At 42.7% G+C, this 13,174-nt stretch overlaps 2 protein-coding genes across 2 annotated transcripts in view; one reads left to right on the top strand and one right to left on the bottom strand.

The window, feature by feature from the left end:
• Positions 1-13,174, bottom strand: part of matk (megakaryocyte-associated tyrosine kinase) — a 634,871-nt gene that overhangs the window by 346,023 nt on the left and 275,674 nt on the right. The window lies entirely within an intron of this gene.
• perp (p53 apoptosis effector related to pmp22) overlaps positions 1-13,174 on the top strand; it is a 57,488-nt gene that overhangs the window by 14,547 nt on the left and 29,767 nt on the right. The gene's annotated exons all lie outside the window — the stretch shown is intronic.

Below are 13,174 nucleotides of genomic sequence, written 5' to 3'. Positions count from 1 at the left end.
TCTTCGCGCTCACAACTTTATTACACTAGCAATCAATGCTTTCATTTTCTGTTTCCTCAGGTTACCTCCCACACAAGTCCGTCCCCCCCCCCCCCCTCGAAACCCTTAAAATCGGACGTCCTGGTAAATGTACGTTTATTTTGATACATTCGTGTGTTGTCCTTTCCCTTTTGGGGTTTCGGTATTATCCCGGGGAAATTTTACTATTTATCGCTATAACGTACACTAAACTATAACGAATTTATACATAAAAACACGCCGTCACGACCCCAGATCCCTTAGTTGTAAAAAAGAAAGAAAACGTTGTTTGCAAGGAAAAACTTTAATTCAGCAATAACGAACCCCCCACGACGGACTCGCCCCCCCTCCCCCGCCCCACCTACCCTATATATAAAATTTAGGAGACCTCGTCTCTCCTCCTCTGACACCTATAAGACAATACATTAACAATAACTAATTACGTAGTCACAAAGAATTATTTAATCAAACGTTAAACCACATATATGTCTATATATCAAAATTATATGTCATATATATCAAATATATCATATATTTTATATATGCAGTTTGTTTGTAACTTAAAGTCCAACCCCCCCCAAGGCAACCCCCCCGGAGGCAACACCCCGAGTTGCGGGGAGGTTCTGTTACCATCCCTTTGTGACGTATGCTATCAGAAATAATCCGTAACGTACCGAAATGAAGTATAGTTTGTCAGTACAAAAATACCGACATAGTTCGAAAGTTTTCGAGTATAACCCAACTTAGGGAGAAAAACTAATAAAAGAGCAAGATCCTTAGATTCCGAATAAGGATCTAAACTGTCCGTGGTCAAACAATGGAAATCAAGAAGATGACATTTGCCACCCAACACGTTAGGAGAGAAGAATACACACGCTATTGTGCGTCACTTACACTTTCACTCTATGTAGGACATGCCATCCGATCCGGACCGAGAGAAATTGAGATCGAGACCAACACTTGCTGAACTTTCCACTAAAAAGATTTCGCTCATATAGAAGTCGAACTCACTCACACACTCATGCATCGACGGCTACCGCGCAGGCAGGGTTCACTTCACCTGACCCGCCACCTGACGCGAGGTTTGGTGAGACGGGGTGGCGATTCAAGTGTGACACACATCCTCTGCTCCAAACTAAGTCTTCTTATTCTTTTTTATCTTTGAGGCAGAGGGAGGAGGTGGAAGAAGAGGGAGTGGAAGACGAGAAGACAAGAGGGAGAGAAAACCGCCGGAGGAGAGCGTCAGAGAGAGCGTACCCGAGAAAATCAGTCGACCGGATGTGCAGAAACTAACGCAGAGATAGATAAGGTGAGTGCGCAAAGAGAAAATTGTCATACGAAGGGAGACGCGGGACGGGGAAATCCACGCCCTTTTTTTTTTTTGTCTCCACCCGCCGGTGGAGGGGGTCCTCCCGTCTTTGCTCCTCGAGGTGTTAAGTTGCTTCTGCTTGGGCCTACTCCCCAACTACTCCTTCTCGCTCCTTCTGCTCACTTCTCTTCTTCCTCCTCCTCCAGTCCTCTCCTCCTCAGGTGCGACAGCGACTTTTCTACGTGGAGAGGCGGTTTGTGCTTACTCCCATTGACCTTTTTAAGGTGGTTTTCGTCTCCATCTCCTCCTACCCTCCTCCTCCTTCCCAATTTCCTCGGCTCTTACTCCTTCTCCTCCACTCCCGTTCCATCCCCTCCTCCTTTCCTCCTGCTCCTCTGCTCCTCCTCCTTCCTTCTCCTGCTCCTGCTCCTCTTTTTTTCTGACTTTACCCCCCTTTGGTTTTTGTCTTCCTCCGGTTGTCTCACTCTCCGTTTTGTCTCCTACGTCGCTCCGTCGACTTCTCCTTCAGGTTTCCTCTTTCCTCCCCGCCCCGGCCTACTCCTTCCTGCTGTCTACTCCTGCTTTCTGACTCCTACTGTCTTCCTGCTGCTCGTGGCTGCGTGCCTTGAGAGTGTCTTCTGGTGGGGACCGGGGCTACTTTGCCGGGTCTGTTCGTTCTCGTTTTACACGGTTTGGTTGCCCGTGCAAAGCAACCCTAGGCTCCCTTCGCCTTGGCTTGGGAGCTGTTAGATTGCTGTGTCGGGAGAGGTCGGCGGCCTGAGGAGACGGGACCTACCAGCCTCGAGCGAGGCGCCCCCTCGGTGAGAGAGTCGAGGCCCATGCTCGACATGTTGCCTCTGGCACCGCTCGGCCCGACTGGGGCCCCGGCGGGGCGGAAAATTGGGGGAGGAGAGAAGGGGCTTGACGGCGGACCTAGCGAGACCGCCCTTGCGGGTAAAGACACCTTACCACCTGTAGCTCGCCCTGGCAGGGGTTGTCCGGCGTCGCCGACTAGGGGGCCGTCAGCCGTGACACAGGAGGGAGGTCGTGCCCTCTATGAGGGTTCCCACTCTTTCCAAATTCATACAAGTCGACTAAGTGTGTGTGTGTCTCTAGATGTAAAGTGTGTAAATGTTACTTACTAAATGATTATATTCTTGTAGATAAATACTTTGCAGCTTTGACAATTCACAAATTTATAAATCTCTATTTTGGACAAATTTCACAACACCGAGGAATTTACCACCGCGTTCCACCCCATCCATTTAGTGAACGTTCTTTGTGAAAACAATAATAAGGTACCTTACGAGATTGCAGGGGCTATCGTTACTTCACTAAAGAATTTTTACGAAACTGTTATTCATCCGTATTTTTTCAATTAGACCACCTCCGGCATCATCGACACTTCTGGTTGCTGGTTAGTAGACTCGGCCGGCGCCGATTTTATTGACCTACCGGGATGACGGACACGTCGGAAGGCTAGACATGTGTTTGAATACGAGCACGGGTAGGTAACCAGTACACGCGCAAAAACACACACCTCTCCCGAGACATTCCTTCCAGACTTCCTTCCCACGTCTAAAAAAGCATACACATAAAAGGTTAAGATGCGTGAGCTCACCAAAGCAGGGTAAGAAGGGATGCGGATCGGAAATTGACATTTACACCCCGCAGACGTAAGTAACATGGTATGTGTCTCAACCACCCACTGATGTGGGTCCGTCCCCAATCTGCAACAATTTGACAAGAATCTTTTACGAGAAATTAAAGACGAGGTGAGGGTTGGTGTAGTAAAAAAAGCGGAGAGGAAAAAAAAAATTGTTACATTGATACCTTTCTGGTATTTTTTCTCCGTTGGGTCATTTATATTTTCTCCGTCTCTCAATAAAAAAAATTAAAAAAGCTGGGTCGGTGTAATAGGTATGAATTCTCTATATATTGGTACATCTCGTCTTTCCTACTTCTTCGAGGGCTTTAGGCGGTCATGTTTTACATTTTACCTCCGTTAACATTAGGCGGTCGAGAAACTCATTATTTGATTCTCAGATCTGACCTCCCCCCCCAGAAGCTGAATATAAATAATGTTCAATAATCTCAATATTTTTATATGTCAATAAACCGTCAATCACCTAAGTACATAACTCACTGTCGTGTGTTCCGTTCGTTCAAAATAGAATATTGTCCCCGTGGGAAAGTTGGTGTTTCCGTTAAGTTTCCACGAAAGTCGTTTTAACTTTCTGTACTTATCTTTTCCGAAAATTTTGATAATTTTTCGTTCTATTATTTTCATATTGTAAATTTTCTTTTTTATCGTACTTATTTTCAATCGTCACCGTCAAATTCAATACTTATCAAGTGTGTCTCAAGGTGGAAGACTACGGAAAAGAAAATTCCAAAGAGGCTTGTACTCGACACCATGCGAACATACCGTCCGTATGCTCGGCTCGTCGTATGTGTCTCTTTTTGCGTCGGTCCTGTTCAGTTTGTTTTGTACGAATTTTCATATTTTCATTGTCGTTTGATGCCGTGCGTAGATGGTTTATGGCGAGTTAAGACGAAAGAGAGAACGGTTTCAGCTGGAAACGTTTCCAATAAATTACATTAGAAGCCTATCTCACTGCTTAGTCGTCTTTCTTTTATTGGTAGGTATCGAACAAAACGTAATATCGCTGATTCTCTCTTGGTCAACGACGCATAATAATGCAAAGTCTCAGTACCGTGTCAGGAGACCCATAATAATTACTGAGTAGTGGTTTGGTAGAAATCAGTAGGTGGGTGGTGGTTAAGTATTAATAATAGTACCATGTTAGACTGTCGAGAAAGATCCGAGAGCCCAGTGAAAATCCTAGTGTAGAGGTTCGAGGGTATCCCTAAAATTTGGGGGTTGTTTATCAACACGTTTCTGGTGGGTGTATTTTCCGGGTCACTTTGTGTGATAGTTTTATATTATACAGTAGGTGCTGATACGGGTCCTAACCTAACACAACAACTGTTTTTCGGTATCACGGGCAGACTAGAAGTATTTATCAGTAATAATGAAAAATAGAAACGATTTACACACACAATTACGAGGACAAGAGAAGCGGAGAGTGGAAGGAGGGTCAATTTCGGGCTCCGACGTCTAACGACTACGTTGGTGAGACCTGCGCGCGCGTTGGAGACTCTGTATAGCTCCAGTTTTGAACGACCCTAGGAATCTTGTGCGGACGACCCACCATCTGATCAGAACTTTAACTGGTATATGCCTTAAGCTTACGGTGACATAAACTTTCGCAAAACATCCGCATGACAGTTTCCTCGTCGGTGTCACCAATCGTTAATAACAACTAACATAGTCAATATTTATAATGAAGCTGTACAGTTCGGAACTGTTTTAGGGTCAACCTTTTCAAAACAAAGCTCCTCAAACTTTACCATTCGAAACCGTACAAACTTCCGGTTAATAATGAAACGTAAGCCTCAAAAGAAAATGCTCCGACTAGAATACTTTGGGTAAGTTTAACGTTAGTTGGGTCATATGTGGTGGTCTTAGTGTCTAAGCAATAACTTGAAACTCCGATACAGATATCTTTTCCACTCTGGAAGGGTATTTAATTGTTCTGTGATCCCCTCGTCGTTTCTCAGTAACAACAATTAAACCGTAAGTTTTGTATTTACGAACACATATTCTTCGTGGAATCCCTAACCCCCCCCTACGTCTTGGGGGGAGACATTCCAAGAAGCACAAACGCTCCAACACATTGTACGTGATAGGCTAAGGGGCGGGACATCTCTAAGCGGTTGACCGATCACAACAGAGCCGGCCAGCTAACCAATCAGAGCAGACTGGGCTCTGGTTTCAGACAGAGGGTGAAAAGAGGTGCTGCAGCACAGGCAGTATGAGAAAAATAAAGAGCTTTTTGAACTTTAAAGCATGGAGACATGTCCCATTAGAGACACTACATACAAATATACACCTGAACATTTTCATAAAAGAGCCCCTTTAAATAAAGACAGCATTTTGAGCACACTTTAATTAAGTGATTTATTAATTATAACACTAAACCTGGGAACACTTGAAAGTACTCACATGTATGATTGGTCAATCTCATTGGCCTGTCCTTCTCCCTCTCTCTCTCCCTCTCCCTCTCTCCCACCTCCTCCTCCTCCTCATCCTCCCCGTCCTCCTCATCATCATCGTCATCGTCGCTCTCTCCCAGAGCCATGCTGGGGCCCAGCTGCGGTTGAGAGGGACGAGGGGTGTGTTCGTGTTCCCCTTTCTCACCCCCGTCTTTGGATCTCTCCTCCTTCTTCTCGGCCTCTCTCTCCAGCGCTTCGATCTCCAGCATCCGCCTCTCCAGCAGCTCCGCCTGCCGCTTCTGCTTCTTCTTCAGCTTCTTCTTCTTGTTCTTGGAGATCTTTCCCACCTGGGAGGAAATCAGAACGGACAGGAGAGGAAGAGGGAGAGTCACAAAGGGAGGCATGACGGGGAATAACAAGTATTGATATTTATTTGAACTGTGTGTTATGATTTGTGAGTGCACTAAAAGTTCCATTGTATGTTTATAACATTAAATATAAGTACATTTGAAATATCATATCACCACTGTTTTACGGTTTGAGAAAATAATACAACCTTTTAAAGACTCTGAATTAAGCAGTCACCCAAAAAATAAATAATAAATTAATGTTTTTGGAGATACATGGTTTTCACAGGACAGCACCAACATCTTCTTATATGATACAATCACTTATTTTCAAGTTCCTCTGATGGGGCAGGCAGTTCAAACTAATGTATAGCTTAACTGCATCTAGTGAGGTATTTTCGAAAGTGTGACATTGCTGCAAACCCATTAATCGGGGAATCATTAAACTAACGTTATTCCTAAAGTAGTGGTAGAAGTTTAAAATAACTGTTGTGAGACATTTTGAGGATTGCCTACAGATATTGTGTTGCACTGAGGGCCTCTAGCATCAGAGAAACAACACCAAACAGTGTTTAATGCTGTATGTGCCTGACTGTGTGTGTGTGTGTGTGTGTGTGTGTGTGTGTGTGTGTGTGTGTGTGTTTGTGTTTGAGTGTGTGTTAGTTCCTATTGTTTTATACTCACATCTGTTGTATTCACCGGTTTGATCTGCGGGGCTGTGCTAACTGACAGGCATAAAGAAAAAGCACAGTCAGAGGCTTCAACGTTTCATGAACATCAATTCGCCACACAACCAAGTTCACACCGAGTTCAATACTCCGGGAAGAGAGAGTTAGGTTTGTTGCCTTTTATAGACCTCACACGTACAGAATCTGTAGGTGAAGTGAGAGATGTGCACAAAAACGAAGAAACAGATCCTCCAGAACCCAACAGAATTAATTCATTGTCCCAGATGTCTGTAATATGAATGGTTTATTCTTCTTAAGCCTGAGAATGTGGTAAACTATTCTCACCTCAATGATCTAACACCAATCAATGTTATTTTTAAATATTCTTAGGGATAAGGCCAATTTCGAAGATGGTGTCAAATTGGATATCATCAATCAAATGTACATTGATGTTCTCCTAATGTGAACACTCAACAGCAAAGTGGGGCACAAAACAATAATTTAAGAATGGACTGAACCATTTTAATGTTATCGATTAAAGGTGTGTTACTTAGCTGTTCAGGAAGTATACTTATATACTGTATCAACCACCAAAAATAAATCCTAAATAAACTGAAAACTAGTTACTGCCATTTTCCTCCTCCATACATACTTTTCTGAGACATCCCAAATGAAACTGGCATTTATAAAATANTGTTTGGCTGTGTATCGCTAAACAAGGAAATCACACCTCCACGGAGCTCAGCGCGATTCGTACCGACCAATCAGAGCACACTGGGCTCACAGGGAGGGTGGGGGCACCCTCCCTGTGAGCCCAGTGTGCTCTGATTGGTCGGTACGAATCGCGCTGAGCTCCGTGGAGGTGTGATTTCCTTGTTTAGCGATACACAGCCAAACACAGCCAAACTCAACCTGAACACACACAAAGTCACAGCCGAAATAAAAACAATAAGTGTGGCTTGATATTGAGTAAGAAAAAGGTTTATAGGTTGATAAACGCTGTGAGAATGGGTCTGCAGAGAGAATTTCGCCGCGATCCAAACTGTCAGCCTGCAGCCAGGGAGCAGATATCAGCAGAGCACTGAGTGTGTGTGTGTGGATTGGTCAATTTGGACCAATCAGCTTAACGTAACGGCTCGGCGGACGTAACGTAACGGCTCGGCGGACGTAACGTAACGGCTCCGCGGATTGGCCCATTTAGTTCCGGGTACGTGCTTTCGTAAACACGTACCCGGAACTAAATGTCATTGGTGAAACGTCATCAAATGGATGATGACGTTTCACCAACGAGGCGTTTTGGGGAGGTCTTCTCTGTGTTAGAGTTTTACTTTAAGGGTTCTGACTCTGCAGACTGTTTACATGCAGAAAAACCTTCATAACACACAAGGGGACGGGTAATAACCGGAAAAGCATGACATGGGACCTTTAATATTGGATATATATTTGTTTGGTGGCCCCAAAGTACGGCGGCCGACAGGTGTCAATACGCTAAAACGGCCCAAAACATTTCCATTAGGAGAAAAGTGCTTAAGAAAGGATGCAAAACACATGCAAAATGAAGGAAACATCTCCACCAACTTGACAAAGCACGCGCAGCGTTTAGAAAAAAGCGCTACATAAACAAAACAATGCAAACACAAAAGGCTCCAAATAAAAAGACGCCGCAAGAAGCTTAAAACACAACAGAAACCTGGGGACACTCAAAGTGATGCACAAAGGTGGGACCTGGACAAGAACGCTTGTTTACGTTCGGGGATAACAACGTGTTTCTTTAGCAGCGTTTTGTGATTGCAGTGTCTAGTGTATGCAGCGCTTTTTGTAAAGGCTGTGATGTGTTGTCAAGTTGGTGAAGATGGTTCTTAGTCCGCATGTGTTTTGGCTCATTTGGGTTTTTATATTTTGCATCGTTTCTGAAGCTGGAACACATTTCTCTTATTTGAAATGTTTTGAGCCGTTGAAGCGCGTTTGCACCTGTGGGCCACCGTACCCAAGTGGGCAAAGTAAATATCAGTTATCACAGAGAGCCTACGGGATTTTTAAAGTTGAATATCTCAATATGTGTTATTTATTTGTATTAATAGTCTTGTGTGGTTGTAATCTTGTATCCACTCAGATTAAATCGAATATTTTGCTTTTCAAAAAAGGTGATAATGTTTTATATACTTGGTATCCATGGTGATCTGTACAATAGGTCACGTGACTGGTGTAAGGAAGCTCAAACGATCCTGATAGCTGCAAACATGTGGTGAATAAAGCATGGTGCGCTGGAGAAGAGATTTGATTGACGTCTCTCATTAGTATTAATCTTGTTTAAGTTACAAAATGCCACATTTGCAATTATAATGTGGGTCGTGTGAACAATGGCTCAAAGATGTGTAAAAAGGCATCATGATATTGGTCACTGATATTTATACGATGCATTAATCAGCATTATTGGCTTAATAGGTATGAACATGAGTGCATGTTTCTGTGTTTGTCATTACAGAGTGAAGAACTTTGTGGCGATGAAGGTGGTGAAGAGCGCGCAGCATTACACAGAGACGGCCCTGGATGAGATCAAGCTGCTGCGATGTGTGAGGATCTGAGCAATTTGACATTCAAGTGTTTGGGAACCTTTCTCTTTCATCTCCCTTTGTTCTTTAGTTTGTTCATATTTGTGTCTTTTGTTTGGACTCTTCTCAGGAAACTTTTTCTACTCCAGTTTTTCATCTACTTATAAATCCCTTCCCTCCTCTTTCCCTCTCTCTTGACATTCGCACCTCGCACCTCCTCTACTCTGGTAACAAGAAACACTAAAGATACGCTGGTCATTTATCTTTCATGCTGGGTGCAGAGGACAGTGACAGTCCATTGTTCAGCATCTTTATCTCTCATATCCCTCGCCTCTTCTTTTCCTCTCTTTCCCCTACCTTCCCTATTCTCCTTCATCCATCCAAATCCCCCTTTCTTTCTTTTTTTATCTTCTAGAATCAGAATCACAATCAGAAACCCTTTATGAGTCAGTGCAGGCAAAGAAAGGCAAATTCAAGTACAGTATAGTTAACATACTAGTCTTTAAGTAAACGCACGTTAATAAAATACACATTTTTTAATAAGTAGCAGCGTAATGAAGTTAGTTTCATTTACTCTCTCTCTGTCCTTTTTCCTTCAGAGTTCTTTGTTTTCATACCATCTGTAATCAACCTTCTCCTCCCTCCTCCCCATGTTTGCTTCATCTCGTTGTCCTCTTGTCCCCCAGGTGAGGGAGAGCGACCCCGCAGACCCCAACAAGGACATGGTGGTGCAGCTGATAGATGACTTCAAGATCTCTGGAGTCAACGGCATACGTATCCCAATCAGAAGTGTGTGTGTGTGTGTGTGTGTGTGTGTGTGTGTGTGTGTGTGTGTGTGTGTGTGTGTGTGTGTGTGTCAGACAAAGATCTAGTAGTGTTAGTCCTTGACTGACCATCCCAGATGTGTGTATGGTGTTTGAGGTGCTCGGTCACCACCTGCTGAAGTGGATTATTAAATCCAACTANTAGTCACTGGAGGCTACATGATGCAGTTGAAATTGTGTGTTATAAATGTGTTTTGAACATGCCAATAGTATTTATACTGTGTACTGTGTGTGTGTGTGTGTGCGCGTGTGCGTGTGTGTGTGTGTGTAAATGTGTGTGTGTGTGTGTGTGTGGGTGTGTTNTGTGTGTTATAAATGTGTTTTGAACATGCCAATAGTATTTATACTGTGTGTGTGTGTGTGTGTGTGTGTGTGTGTACACACACACACACACACACACACACACACACACACACACACACACACACACACAGTATAAATACTATTGGCATGTTCAAAACACATTTATAACACACAATTTCAACTGCATCATGTAGCCTCCAGTGACTACAGAAACACTGCGTTGAAGGAAATGTAATGTGGAGAGAGATAAGTCTGCAGATAATACAACTGACAAATCTGTGATTAATGCAACACATATTGAAAACTAAATAAAAAAATGTACAGTATATGACGATCAGAAAATCAGAAATGATTTACCGTAACCCTAGACCGCAAGCACATAGTTAACATAACAAAATAAATCAAATAAGTTCACATTCAAAACAGAGAAAGATTAGGGCACATATAGAAAGTAATGAAGTAGCAGACAGATAACAATGATGATGGATCAAACAGTGGCTTCCTCTTTTCAGTGTTCCTTGCCTGATTGCTGTCTGGAAAAATGCATGCTCATCAAATACGTCTTTCACAATATGATAACAAATTAAAACATAGGAAGCAATCCATGAACTGATGTTGTTTTACAAATGGGTTGAGTTAGATTCTCTTTAAGAAGAAAGATTCCAGGCTAGCTACACTTTTATAGTTGGCAGAATTATTCTGTGAAGCTGTGGTACTTTTAAATTAGACAACATTTGCGTTTGTGTTTCATGATACAGTATTTTCATTTGGAATTCATCGCGAGAAGAAGGTCAAGATCTTATTCACAGACTATTAAAGGCTGATTTGAGAGAGAAGAAAGACACATTGTGTAAATATATGTATAATAAAAACAAGAGGCACAATTCACACCCATTACTCGTAATAATACATTCCATTGTGCACTTCACACTCCAGTACCGCTGCCTTCATAAGACGCAGCTCTTTGAGGCATTTTCCCCTCGGCAACCTGATGAGGATGGGGAGTTGTTGATCCGATTCAGCCGCTGCCAACCACTCGACAGCCAAACGGGAGATGAGTAGAAAATAAATGAGACTGTTCCCCGCTTGCATCCCAAAGCCTCTGGACAGCATCACATGAAACAGTGAAGCAGAAACATCAACAGCCTCTCGTCTCTGCCCTCAGAGGATGACCAGCATTAGGAGAATGGATAATCTGGCTCTGAAGAAGAGAGAATGAATGAAAGGGAGATAGATGAAAAAGGAAAGCGCTGAACAGTGTTGAGGCCTTGTCTGCAGAGTGTAATAATGCCTAAACAAGATGTGTGAGCATGTTTCTCGCTGATACAATCTGTGTCTGTTTATCGGAATGTGTGTGTAGGTCCTGCAGGGTCTGGACTACCTCCACACCAAATGTAAAATCATCCACACGGACATCAAGCCAGAGAACATCCTGATGTGTGTAGACGATGCTTTTGTTAGGCGTATGGCCATGGAGGCCACCGAATGGCAGAAAGCTGGAGCCCCCCCACCCTCTGGATCAGCAGGTAGACACACACACACACACACACACACACACACACACACACACACACACACACACACACACACACACACACACACACACACACACACATACTCTGTCTGTTTTATAGAAAACAGTGCAACATTTCGGAAGTGTTCCTTTATGCTGAGTTAGCTTTGAAGTGGCTAGACATGCTAGCTTTTTCCCATTGTTTCCAGTCTTCATGCTAAGCTAAGCTAACTGGCTGCTCATTAGGTTTATACAGTATGTGGTGTACAGACGTAAGAGAGGTCGATATTCTAACTCTAAGCATGACTTTCATTCATATTTCTTAATGTTTTAACATACTGGTTTTTCCCTCAAACGTTGCTACTAAGTTAGCATTGTTTCACTTTGGTACATTAAAAGAGAAAACTTTTTAGAGTACATCGAACTTTGGCCGAAGCATAGGATCGGTTGGTTTAGTGTTTTATTTATGCAAGACGTGTAACTTCTTCATAGACATTTTAGTTTTTAGGACAAAGTGGAATAATTCAGAACATGTAAGCTAATTTGAGTTTGCTGCGAAAAAACACGAATGGCAAATAATGTAGAAAAATATGTTGGTGTGATATTTATAGTGAAGAATAATCTTCCAAGTTGAATATGGAATAAGTGTTCAGTAAAGAAAAAAGGGCTCACAGAGAAGCTTTTTTTGCCTCCTCAGTTTCCAAACAGAGATATTTTTCGCCTTTTCATCTCCCGGCACCAAGTTCCCCTACTGAAAGAAAAATCCAGTCCTAAAAAAGATAACAGTCTCTACAAACTCTACATGAACCCTGTCCTCCCGGTGAACCCCCCCCCCCATAAGCTGTCAATTGCTTTCATCATCCTTCGGAGTCTCTCTGAGCCTTAGGGTAACCAATTATACTCCTTACATTTCTTCACAATTAAAGTGAGGCGCATAACCATCAACTGTCAAAACACAGGAGCTTATGGTAATACAAACTGTCTCTGACTGAAGAGACAAAATAAATCAAATCATTTATCGTCATTTAGAAAAGTGCAGATTTTTTTATTCTAGCTACATTTATTTTATAAATGCCAGTTTCATTTGGGATGTCTCAGAAAAGTATGTATGGAGGAGGAAAATGGCAGTAACTAGTTTTCAGTTTATTTTAGGATTTATTTGTTTTGGTGGTTGATACATATATAGAGTATACTTCCTGAAACAGCGAAGAAGCACACCTTAAATCCGAGTAACATTAAAATGCGTTCAGTCCATTCTTTAAGAATTATTGTTTGTGCCGTCCACTTTGCTGCTTGAGTGTCTCACATTAGAGAACAGTCACGATGTACATTGTGAGTGATGAGCGGTAGCCAGATGTTGGTGACACGCATTCTATCGAAGGAGTTGCCTTATCCGTAAGCAATATTTGAAAAAATAACGAATGATGGCTGTCAGATCATGAGGTGAAGAATAGGTTTACCACCATTCTCGAGGCTTAACGGAAAAATACAACCATTTATGGATTACAGACATCTGGACAATGGAATTAATTCTGTGTGTGTTTCTTTTGTGAGGATTCTGTTTTTCTTGTTGCTGTTTTG

The sequence above is a fragment of the Notothenia coriiceps genome, unplaced genomic scaffold (genome assembly GCF_000735185.1).
Source record: "Notothenia coriiceps isolate Sejong01 unplaced genomic scaffold, NC01 NC01_scaffold00024668, whole genome shotgun sequence".
Classification (NCBI taxonomy): Eukaryota; Metazoa; Chordata; class Actinopteri; order Perciformes; family Nototheniidae; genus Notothenia; species Notothenia coriiceps.
Note: the sequence above shows the minus strand (reverse complement) of the source record. Positions and strands in the feature narration are given on the sequence as shown.